The sequence below is a fragment of the Gopherus evgoodei genome, unplaced genomic scaffold, assembly GCF_007399415.2.
Source record: "Gopherus evgoodei ecotype Sinaloan lineage unplaced genomic scaffold, rGopEvg1_v1.p scaffold_96_arrow_ctg1, whole genome shotgun sequence".
NCBI lineage: Eukaryota > Metazoa > Chordata > Testudines > Testudinidae > Gopherus > Gopherus evgoodei.
Genome location: NW_022060117.1, coordinates 40,585 through 50,855, shown reverse-complemented (window position 1 = coordinate 50,855; position 10,271 = coordinate 40,585). Strand labels below are relative to the sequence as shown.

Genomic DNA, 10,271 nt, shown 5'->3' with positions numbered 1-10,271 from the left:
ACAGAGCAGAGACAGCAGAAGCTTACTTGCTGTGGGGGGGGCACCATTGTCCGAACTGTGGCACCTCCCTGACACTCCTTCCCTGAGGACCCACACTCACACCACCTCTCCTCCCGAGGCCACACCCACAGAACGCCTCTTCCCCGGGACTGCACCCTTTCCCCCTCCCCCATCATTTGTCCTAACAGCCAGTAAAGAGAGGTGGGGCCATGCCCCTCTAAATTCCCTGTCTCCCCCCCACACAAGCTGTCTACCCCACCTTGCACATTGCAGTTGAAAAGTAGCTGGCAATCTAGTAGGATGCCCACGGAACAATGGGATAGAAACCTGCATCATGTGAAGCTGTACCAGCCCGTGAGGCATTGCAAACCCTTCCCAAAGCACCCTGGAGCCAGTTGCACAGTGGGATAGCTACCCGCAGTGCACTGCTCTCCATGGCAATCCAAGAGATGCCAGCATGGATGTGCTCTGGTGACACAGGGGCATAGGGTGGACATGCAACAGCTGTTCAATTAAAACACTTTAACTCAGGCCACATTAATCTTTCATGTAGACATAGCTTAAGAGTGAGACAAGACCTAGCTCCGTTGTAATTAAAGAACCACAACTTCCTCCATAGCTGGCAGGATTTGGACCTGCACAGGGAGACCACAACAGATTTCTAGTCCACCACCTTAACCACTCAACCACAACTACTTGTTTGATGCTGTTAGAGAAAAATGCAGTTCTCGCTTTTTTGTTTGGGTGCAGCAAAATCAAATACTTTATTATTTCTCCAGCAATTGCAATAGAGGGAGGGAGTGCCCTAGGACACTGGGTCGCCCCAGTCCCGGACAGGTCTCTCAACAGGTAAACAATTACAGCCAGCATTTATACCTTTGTTACAGACAATAACAAGCAATAATACAGACAATAATGAGCAACAGCTGCATTTTGTTTATACATGGGCTATCCTGCTATCTTATTTTCCTCACTTCTGGGTGCCAGTCTACGTATTTGATTATCAGTGCAAGGTCGTGATAACTTCTCACGCAGTTCTTTCCTACTCGCCTCACACTATCCTCGCTTCTACAAATCTCACGTCATTAGGGTTACAGCTGGCCTAACTCTTGCTAACAGACTGACATGCATTAAGATCCCCTACAAATCCTTGTCATTTCTTTCCCTTCTTCCACAATGTGTTGCTCTCACTACACTCTAGTTCTGTTCTCACTGAGTGATCAGTTCCAGTTGTTTCCTCAGACCAGCTTCCACAACACACACATTGCTGTGCCGTTGTGTAAGTGTGTCCATGGCTGAACAGCAAGAACTCCTGCTCCCTTCCCTTCTGGCTGGAGCATGAGGAGAGTGTGTTTGTGGTTAATGATGGTGCTGTAGATTGTTGTCCATTTCCTGCCTTGATCATTCAGACAGTCCCTTTCCCGTCATATCCCCAGTATATCAGTGATTGCAATAGCAGGGGGCAGGTTTTCTCTGGGGCACTGAGCTTTGCCGGGGGGTTGGTGGCTCCTGTCTTTCCTCACCCTGGAGTAAACTCAGCTTTTTATTCCATCCTTGATGTTTCAAGGAATAACAACAGATGACCAAAGAAAGAGGTGGACAGGGTGAGTCTCATGGGAGGGGTAGAGAGGTGGACAGGTCTGGCCAGGGGAGGGGGCAGAGAGGTGTGGGTGGTGAGCAGGGCTGGTCTCAGGGGAAGGGTCAGAGAGGTGCAAGTGTTGGGCAGGGCTGGTCTTAGGGGAGGAGGCAGAGAGGTGTGAGCGATGGGCAGGGTGGGTCTCAGGGGAGGGGTCAGAGAGGTACGAGCAGTGGGCAGGGCAGGTCTCAGGGGAGGGGCAGGGATGTGTGGGTGGTGGGCAGGGTTGGTCTCAGGGAGGAGGCAGAGAGGTGCGGGCAATGGGTAGGGTGAGTCTCGGGGGAGGAGGCAGAGAAGTGTGGGCAGGATGGTCTCAAGAGAGGGCTCAGAGAGGTGTGGGCAGGGTAGGTCTCAGGGGAGGGGGCAGAGAGCTGTGGGCAATGGGCAGGGTGGGTCTCAGGGGAGGGGGCATAGAGGTGTGGGCGATGGGCAAGGTGAGTCTCAGGGGAGGGGGCAAAGAGGTGTGGGCAGCAGGCAGACCTTGGGGTAGGGGATGGAGAGGTGCGAGGAGGCCTGGGGGGGGAGAGGAGCGAGCGAAAGGTAGACCAGCAGCCCTCAGCCAAAGAGGAAGAGCAGGGGTGGGAAGTGGACAAATGGGAGTGAGGGCAGAGCACAGGTAGGGCCTCAAAGGAAGGAGACTGAGGGAAGGGAGTGGAGAGGGGAAACAGCACCATGGTCTGGGCAGGGCTGCCCACAGGATTCAGAGGGCCTGGGGTAAAACATTTTCAGGGGCCCCTTCCATAAAAAAAAGTTGCAATAATCTAGAATACTATATTCTCATGGGGGACCGTGCAGGGCCTGGGGCAAATTGCTCCACCTGCCACCCCATTGAGTGGCCCTGCCCTCAGCCTCTTCTCCTAAGTCCTCTGCCCCCTAATTATTTTTCGTTGCCCTCCCCTAGACTCTCTCCAATTTGTTTCTGTAGTGGGGAGAGGGAGCGCGAAAACTGGATGCAATGCTCCAGATGTGGCCTCACCAGTGCTGAATAGAGGGGCATATTCATGTCCCTCGATCTACTTGCAATGCTCCTACTAATCCAGCCCAATGTGACCAGTTACACTGGTCTACAATTTTTGAGAAGTCGTCTGCTTCAGAGATAAAATGATATTTATTATGTGTTTTGATGTGCTGAATTCAAATATGACAATTAAAACAACTGATTGGCTACTGTTTCTAAGATATTTAAGTTTTTACATTTTATGTCTATGTATATTGTGTAGATAGTAGAGTTTTAATCATAAATTGTAAACCTGTCTTTTCATGTGTTTATGGTTGCTTTCCATGATAATATTTCACCTGTCCCGTTTATGTAACACTTTAAAAATCAGCAAAAGGGTTATATACATAAAATTTATTATGAAACAAAAGGCAAAAAGCTATTCTGTACATAGTTTAGTCCTATTCAGTGTCTACTCGGCACTTCTTGGCTTGTCTCTTGTATTCATTAAATGGAGCCTCTCTTGTCACTGTCCAGCAATAGTCTGCAAGCATTGATGGGCTCCATTTGCCCTGATAGCCTGCCAGGAGATTCCACTGCTGTAGTCTGGAGCCCAACAGCTCTGCCTTACTCTTGGGTAGTTCCAAATCCCTGACAAGGTCATTCAGTTCACCTTGTGTTATGAGGTGTGGTTCAGAGGAGGAGGATGGGAGAAAATGTGGGTCCTGTGACATTGATGGTTCAGGACCAGAAGTTTCATCCTCTTCCTCTTCCTCATCTGACTCAAGTGAGAAGGATTCTGGTGCATCAGGAACCGGCAGTCCTTCTCCGTGGGGTACTGGGCGTATAGCTGATGGAATGTTTGGACAATGCACAGTCCACTTTTTCTTCTTTGACACACCTTTCCCAACTGGAGACACCATGCAGAAGTAACAATTGCTGGTATGATCTGTTGGCTCTCTCCAAATCATTGGCACTGCAAAAGGCATAGATTTCCTTTTCTTGTTCAACCACTGGCCAAGATTTGTTGCACAAGTGTTGCAGCCAGCCGATCGCCCAGTGTCATCACCCTGCCTGCTGGCTGGGCAGGGTAACTCCTCAGGTCACCACCCCCCTCTCCAGCCTGCCTTGGGCTTGGAGAGTGAGGAGAAGGGCAAGGGATGACACTGAACATCCTCCATCCATCGCTCCATCACCAGAGCAAGTGAGTGGCATTAGGGTTCCTCGGTGGCATCCCCTGTCTGTCTGGGGAGAGGCAGAAAGAGGGGGAGAGAATCTCTCCCAAAGGACATTGGATTTGCAAACAGCCCCCAGGAGCCCCTCACTCTCAGACCGGGGAGGGGCTTCTCCCGAGCTGTCTCCAGCGTGTTTGGCAAGGTCCCAGCAATGGAGCTCCCAGCCCTTCCCTTGTGGGAAACTGTTCTCCAGGCTGAGAGTCTCTGAGCTGGGCCAGACCCGGTGAGCTGCTGAGCATGGAAATCAATGGGAAATGAAAGGGCCCTGGCTTTGCTATGCCTAGGGACGTTGAAGTGGGGAATGATTTCTCAGGAGAAGTCTGGATTCCTGGGTTCTGTTCCTTCTCTAGCCTGGGCGAGGGATGGGTGGGAGGAAGTGTGAGTGTGTTCTGGGCTGGCAGGAGGGAGCTGCTTGTACAAAGTGACCAATGGTCTTTGTGACTGACCCCAGTGCTTGAACAGGACGAGACTCCCCGGTTCTTGCAGCCCCAGGGATGATGAGGGGGAAGATTGAGGGGGAGCAGATCATGCAATGAACTCCTGACAGTGTGTGTAGCTTACACTCCCTGCACCCCTGTGGTGGGGGAGGAGCAGCTCTGACTGGGGCAGGGATGGGGAGAGACCAAAAAAGTTGGCTAGTGAGAGGCTGCCTTGACCCCAGACTCATGTCTGCTCGCCGCTCAGTTCCAGGATGGCCAGGCGTCTGAGGACCTTCAGGAAGAAGGCTCTGCAGGCAGACCCAGAGCCTGTGGGAAGCAGCTGCCATCTTCCCCAGGAGCGGAGCAGCCCGACCATCCCCAATGGCGGGGTAGGAGTTCTCGGCCGGGCCAGGAGGTGGAAGTGCCCAGCCTTCTGGAAGAGGAAACCTGCTCCCAGCGCAGGCGCCGAGGTGGGAGAGGCACTGTCAAGGCCAAAATAGAGCTGGGCCAGGATGCGGCTGGGCAGGCAGGACCCAGCCCAGGAGCAGCACCAGGCAGGGTGGTTCCGGGGCTTGTTATGTGGGCAGCAGCGGCCCCAGGAGCCCAGCCCCGATTTCCAGCAAGAGGCATCGCCCTGCCCACTCAGTGGGGACCTTCCAGCCTTCCCAGGGCAGGAGGTGGAGGATCCCTCTCCCAGCCCCAGCAGCTCGGCCTGCTCCCCATGGGACAGCAGCAGTGCCTGGAACTTGGACAGCAGCGAGGCCAACAGACCCTTCTGCTTTATTCCAGGTGAGGAGCCAGGCTGGGCTCGGAGGGGTGAGGAATTGGCTGTGAACACTCCGGGCCCAAGCCCTCGAGCAGTGCTATGGGGGTGGGTCCCCAGCTCAGGTGTCTGGCCTGAGCCACTGAACCCCACTGACACTAGATGCTGCCACTTTAATCCTTGATGCTCCATTAGGTTGGGGGGGGTGTGTGGAAGGCACCTCCCAGGGAGTCCAGGACCGTGGGTGCGGGGGGTCTCTTTGCTATGGACTCCTGAAGGAGTTGGGGGCTGATGACACTGAGGCTACTTGGAATCAAATCCATTTGAGATACAAGTACATAGCCCATATTCCTAACTTCAAATACAAAAATTGAACAAGCAGCAAAGAATCCTGTGGCATCTTATAGACTAACAGATGTTTTGGAGCATGAGCTTTCGTGGGTGAATCCCCACTTCGTCAGATGCATGTAGTGGAGGTGTAGAGAGGTGAAGTGAGTAATGTAGATCTCCTGTCTTATTCTAGTAAAGTCCGTTTGTATAGAAGTTTGGTTATTAATGAGAGTCTCCAGGTTGGAGAGCTCTTTTTTGATGTTTTCCTGTTTGCTGTATAGGATGCTGACCAGGTGGTTCCTCAGGTCCTCAGGAACCAATCCATGCAACAAACCTCGATGCCAACTCTGCCCATATATCTACACCAGCGACACCATCACAGAACCTAACCAGATCAGCCACACCATCACCGGTTCATTCCCCTGCACGTCCACCAGTATAATATACACCATCATATGCCAGCAATGCCAATCTGCTATGTACATCGGCCAAACTGGACAGTCGCTACGGAAAAGGATAAACGGACACAAATCAGGAATGGCAATATACAAAAACCTGTAGGAAAACACTTCAACCTCCCTGGCCACACTATAGCAGACCTTAAGGTGGCCATCCTGCAGCAAAAAAACTTCAGGACCAGACTTCAAAGAGAAACTGCTGAGCTTCAGTTCATCTGCAAATTTGACACCATCAGCTCAGGATTAAACAAAGACTGTGAAAGGCTTGCCAATTACAGAACCAGTTTCTCCTCCCTTGGTTTTCATACCTCAACTGCTAGAACAGGGCCTCATCCTCCCTGATTGAACTACCTCATTATCTCTAGCTTGCCTGCATATATATACATGCCCCTGGAAATTTCCACTACATGCATCTGATGAAGTGGGTATTCACCCACGAAAGCTCATGCTCCAAAACGTCTGTTAGTCTAAAAGGTGCCACAGGACTCTTTGCTGCTTTTACAGATCCAGACTAACACGGCTACCCCTCTGATACTTGACAAAAATGGTACATGCATACAGCCGGCATAATTATAACCAGCAAATCATAACCTTGTCATACACACCTCACACAACAACCTTTGCTGCACATAGAATCATAGATTATTAAGGTTGGGAGGGACCTCAGGAGATCATCTAGCCCAACCCCCTGCTCAAAGCAGGGCCAATCGCCAGACAGATTTTTGCCCAATCCCTAAATGGCCCCCTCAAGGATTGAGCTCACATTCCTGGGTTTAGCAGGCCAATGCTCAAACCACTGAGCTATCCTTCCCCCTCATACATACATAACAGTGGTGGCAACAATGATCTCTGTGGTCCCAGTTCATATTAATAATGTCACAGAAGGTAATAGAGAAGTGGAAGAGAGGCGTCTTCCAGCCAGCGTGTCTCATCCGTTTCTCCCTTGCCACTTGGGCCGAGGTGGGAAAGGAGCGAAACGTGCCCGGCTGAAGGTTTTGCACTCGGCCTTGAAGATTAAGCCCGACCCCCCGGCATGGCTAGGTCGGGGTTGTCCTGGGCTCTGGGGGCAGAGGGCTGAGCTGGGAGAAGGGACAGACGAGGGGATTTTGTCTCTGATAGATAAGGGCTTTGTCAGGAGGAAGCTGTAGGTCACATGCTGGGGGTGTCAGTGAGATTTGAGCTGGGGCAGCAGCAGGGAAGCAGGGTGTGTGTGTGGGGGGGATTCACTTGGTAAAAATTAAACTGACAAGCCGCTCCCTTTGCTGGAGCAAAAGCCTCTCATTTATCTCCTCAACTCCCCTCCATGAAAATCTCCACCCCTCCCCTGGTGCTGAGAGACTCCCCTTACTCCCATGGAGATTTGTAATTGTTCTAACTCTTCCTTGGACTTGTCCAAATAGTTTTCCCAGAAAAATGATCAAGGATATTTCAAATGAGAAAAACAAACCAAACCAGAGAAACCGCCACCACACGTTTGGGTCTGAATTTTTCTACTGAAATTTGGAGATAATAAAACTCCTTCCTCTGTTGGCCAGGAACCAAAGCTAGATCTCCCCTGCTATAGCTGTGACTTCTACTACCAAACCACCAATGTGCTGACTCCTCTTGTGAGACATTTCTCTGCACAATACTGCTGCTAATCCAGTTATTGACTCCAGGAAACATTTTCCTTAGCCTGGTTCCGTGTGTCACTGGTTTCTATAGCAAAGTACAGTCCCTGGCCCTGTGGTCCAGACATCCTCATTCACATCAGGCTTCAAGTTGAGAATCATTTCCCATTCCCTCTCTGTGGGAGGGGAGACTTTTAAATGCTCTCTCTGTGTGACTGCACATGGCTAAGCAAAGAGAACAAACCCAAATCCCCCCCTGTGCTTTGGGAGCCAGGTTTGCGGTGGGAATTCTGTAATTCAGATGACTTCACTCCTGGGCATTGTGATCCTTTACCAGTTTCTCTGGCATTGGGGAGCTTTTATGCTCACAGCTGTGATGGCCGAGTGGTTAAGACGGTGGAGTTGAAATCCAATAGGGTTCCCCTGTGCAGGTTCAAATCCTGCTCACAGTGCGGCCAGTGTCTTAACCAGGCAACACCTCTGTACAACCCCCTGAGAAACTCTCAATTCTCTCCCCACTCCAAGTAAATCCTGTTCTGCTCCTTTCAAACAGATCCCTGGGACACCACCTCACACTGTGTCCCTGAGGTGTCAGGCAAACTCTCAGCACCTGTAGCCTCTGCCACTCATCTAGTGCCCCATAGATCTGCCATAGCCCTGGTTCTGCTCCTCTCTCTAGTGGTGAAAGCAGCCAAGTCAGTGACTCCATGGGATTTATCTCGGACCCCTCTTGGGCCGGCCCTGAAGGGAAGCACTGACTATCACAGTGACAATACAACTGACCAGCATTGCGGGGAGACTGAGGGAGATCCGCACTCATCAGGTCTCTTCTCTCCCCCAAGGTGAGCCAGACACTGCTCTCTCCTGACTCTCACTCTAGCAGCTGGACACTAAGGAGCCATTTCCCCACAGGAAGTGCATTGAGTGGCCCTGTGGTGCTGGGGGGTGTTGGGGGATGCTGGCTCTGGGGCTGGCAGGGGAGTTGATGTCTGCACAGACTGTCAGCTGCCAGACCAGAGGGGACACTTGGGACCTTACCAGACTGTCTCATTGAAGACGGGGTGTTGACAGAGCAATACAGACACTCTCCAGAGCACGGAGCAACTTCCGCCCATGCAGCCAGGAAATGAGCATTTCTCACAGCCTGGAGCCAAGGGTGAGGTGGCAGCTACTGTTCCAGCTCCTGGGGGACAGGCCCTGTCAGCCAACAGACACTTCTTATTCACCACAGCTAAGGGCGCCGGGTTCCTCCAGTGGGAGTGTGAAGCAGCCATTCTTTTCCTGTCCTTTTTGTGTGTGACTGCTGACAAAAACATCCCAGACAGAGAAGCAACAGGCCAAAATACTGTCCTGCAACTGCTAAAGTGGTTCAGTCAGGAGAGGGTTAGACTGAAGATTTAAAGGTCCCTGGTTCAATCCTGGGCTTTGGTAAGTCCTGTCATTATGCTTTGTGCAGAGATGGCTTGCCCTCTGGGAGCACAGCAGTACCTGCACCCAAGGTGAGTTCCTGACCTTGGGATCTGCAGTAGGAAAACACAGAAGGGGCTTGTTGGCCCATCTGACCTTTAATGATGAGAGCTCTTTCCCAACATGGTGGGAAGAAAGTGAGGCAGGGCAGCCCTCAGGAATGGTGCCAGAGGGCTGCTAGGCAGTGACAGGCAGGGATTGGGGATGAAAACTCCTCTGTGTGGCTGAGCAATGGCAGTACCAGGGAAGGGGCATCTGTAAAAGTGACCCCCACACACCTCTCCTCCTCTGGGCAGCTGGTGCTGACAGCTCCAAGGGAAGGCTTAAAAGCCACACAGCAACTGAGGTCAGGGCTAGAGGAGGGCAGGGCCATGCCTAGGTGTGGCCTTCAGACAGGCACAAAAACACCCAGCCAGGCTGCTCCCTGCCATACCAAACACCCACTGAAGGTCACCAGCACGCAAGGTGACTACTGATGCTCTGTGGCCAACATCACAAGATAGTAGGAAAGCAGGGCCAGGGCCAGCCCCCATGGTGGGGCCTCCGACTGGTCCCACTCAAGGTGCTCACTTTTGCTGTGGGGCAGGAGATTTTACCCCATGAGGCTTTTCTCGAGCTGGCAAGAAGCAGAGAAACACCCATGCTCCCAAGATGCTATGTAGCAAGTACCCTCCAGCACAGGGACAGGTGCCCATGCAGCCGCCCACTTTCTTTGGCAAGTGCCTGGAGCTGCCCCTGTCCCTGACCCAGGGCAGAGGATACTGGAAGCTGAACATCCAGAGCTTGCAAGATAATGGAGCAGGGGGGTGAGGCCTGGCATTGTTGGCAGAACGGGAAAGCATCAGAGGGTTCTATGGCAACCAGAGGGATTGACGGGAGTCGGTGAGGGAGAAGTTGGTGGCTTTGTTCCAGCGGTCAGGCAAACACCGCAGTATCAAAGAGACTAATGGTGGCAAGTTCTGCAGTGTTGCCTGTGGGATTTCCACAAGAGCATCCAGGCTGGGGAGCCAGTCAGTCTGTGACTGTACAACCGGATCAAGTGACAGCTGCCCGAGTTCCAGGAGATGAGGCTGCAGCTGGCCGATATGAGCGGGAGCACTGAGTGAAGGGAGGGGCGGCTCCCCTAACATTTTTGCAGCCTGCAGGGAATGGAGACCAAGCAGGGGGATGTGGGGACTCAGGGCAGGACCCGCGGATCCCATAGTGCAGGACAAGTGGTTGGGGGCACCAAAAAGCGCACTCAGAGGAGGTGGTGGAGTGGAGGTGAGCTGGGGCAAGGGGCTGGGGGGATGGCTGCCTGCAGCAAATAATGGTTGCAGGGGCATGCAGAGGAACTGTCCCAGCTCACCTCGTGCTCCCCTCTCTCATTCTCCTCCCCTCCTAGGCTTGCTGCACTAAACTGCTGATTGGCATCAC

The 10,271-nt window shown here is 52.4% G+C and overlaps 1 non-coding gene across 1 annotated transcript; it reads left to right on the top strand.

Annotated features, from left to right (window-relative positions):
- The first annotated feature begins 7,758 nt into the window (after nt 1-7,758).
- Nucleotides 7,759-7,840, top strand: TRNAS-UGA. Its single transcript has one exon. It is a non-coding gene; the product is annotated as a tRNA-Ser (tRNA).
- The last annotated feature ends 2,431 nt before the right edge of the window (nt 7,841-10,271 follow it).